Source organism: Theropithecus gelada, chromosome X (genome assembly GCF_003255815.1).
Source record: "Theropithecus gelada isolate Dixy chromosome X, Tgel_1.0, whole genome shotgun sequence".
Taxonomy (NCBI): domain Eukaryota; kingdom Metazoa; phylum Chordata; class Mammalia; order Primates; family Cercopithecidae; genus Theropithecus; species Theropithecus gelada.
In genome coordinates, this window is record NC_037689.1 from 118749219 (window position 1) to 118751324 (window position 2106).

Below are 2106 nucleotides of genomic sequence, written 5' to 3' on the forward strand. Positions count from 1 at the left end.
TGGAATACTATGCAGCCATAAAAAAGGATGAGTTTGTGTCCTTTGTAAGGACATGGATGCAGCTGGAAACCATCATTCTTAGCAAACTATCACAAGAACAGAAAACCAAACACCGCATGTTCTCACTCATAGGTGGGAACTGAACAATGAGATCACTTGGACTCAGGAAGGGGAACATCACACACCGGGGCGTATCATGGGGAGGGTGGAGGGGGGAGCGATTGCATTGGGAGTTATACCTGATGTAAATGACGAGTTGATGGGTGCAGCACAGCAACATGGCACAAGTATACCTATGTAACAAACCTGCACGTTATGCACATGTACCCTACAACTTAAAGTATATTAATAATAAATAAATTTAAAAAAAATAAAAATTAAAAATTAAAAAAAAAGATTTTTGGGGGGAAGTAAGAAAAAATATTCTGGAGTAAAATAGTGTTGATGGTTGCAGAACTTTATGAATGTACTAAAAAATGCCACATTTTATACTTTATTATTTATGTATTTATGTATGTATTTTAGGGACAGAGTCTTGCCCTATTGCCTAGACTGGAGTGCAGTGGTGTGATCTCAGCTCACTGCAACTTCCACCTCCTGGGTTAAAGTGATTCTCATGCTTCAGCCTCCCACGTAACTGAGACTACAGATGCCCACCACCATGCTTGACTACTTTTTGTATATGTATATGTATATGTATTTTTTTTTTTTTTTTTTTTTTTGTGGAGACGTTGTTTCTCCATGTTGGCCAGGCTGGTTTTGAACTCCTGGCCTCAAGTGATCTGCCCACTTTCATTTCCCAAAGTGCTGGGATTACAGGCATGAGGCATGGCACCCAGGCAATTTTTATGTTTTAAAAGCATGTATTAAATGGTATTTAAGTCATATCTCAGTTTAAAAATTTTAGACCTTTCCTACCCTCCAATGTCATCTCTTGACACTTTCTTGCTCACTTGCTATGCTACAGATACAATGGTCTTCTCTTAGTTTCTCAAACACCTCATGTTCTCTCTTATCTCAGGACTTTGACTACTACTTTTATATGCTATTCTGTGTGTTGTAACACTCAATTATTGTCTGATTGTATAACGACCCAATGGGTTCACCTTTCCCGCTGCCTAGACAGAACCAATTTATCAAGACAGGGGGATTGCAGTGGAGAAAGGGTAATTCACACAGAGCCAGCTGTGCGGGAGACTGGAGTTTTATTATTACTCAAATCAGTCTCCTCAAGCATTCAGGGATCAGAGTTTTAAAAAATAATTTGGTGGGTAGGGGCTTGGGAAGTGGGGAGTGATGATTGGTCAGGTTGGAGATGGAATCATAGGGGGTCGAAGTTAGGTTTTCTTAATGTTGTCTATTCCTGGGTGTGGTGCAATGGAATAACTGGTTGGATTAGATTACTGGTCTGGGTGGTGTCAGCTGATCCAAGGAGTGCAGGGTCTGCAAAATATCTCAAGCATTGATCTTAGGTTTTATAATACTGATGTTATCCCCAAGAGCAATTAGGGGAGGTTCAGGCTCTTGAAGCCTGAGGCTGCATGACACCTAAATTGTAATTTCTAACCTTGTAGCTAATTTGTTTGTTCTGCAAAGGCAGACTGGACCCCAGGCAAGACGGGGATCTTTTCAGAAAGGGCTGTTAATTTTGTTTTAGAGTCAAACCATGAACTTAATTATTTCCCAAATTAGTTCGGCCTATGCCCAGGAATGAACAAGGGCAGCTTAAGGATTAGAAGCAAGATAGAGTCGGTTAGGTCTGATTCCTTTCACTGTCATAATTTCCTCAGTTATAATTTTGCAAAGGTGGTTTCAATTATGTGCCCCTCAAATTCAAATGTTAAAACTTAATTTCCAATGTTATAGTATCAAGAGTGGGGCCTTTAGGATGTGATTAATTTATCAGGGTGGAGTTCTCATGAATGGGCTTAGTGACTTCATGAAAAAGGCCAAAGACTCTGCCCTGGTCCCTTTCATTTCTTCTGCCATGTGAAGTTACAGTGAGAGGCATAATTTTTGAAGAGAGAACTCATCAGATACTGAACCTGCCAGTGTCTTGATCTTGAACTTCCCAGCCTTTGTAATTGCAAGAAATAAATTTCTTTT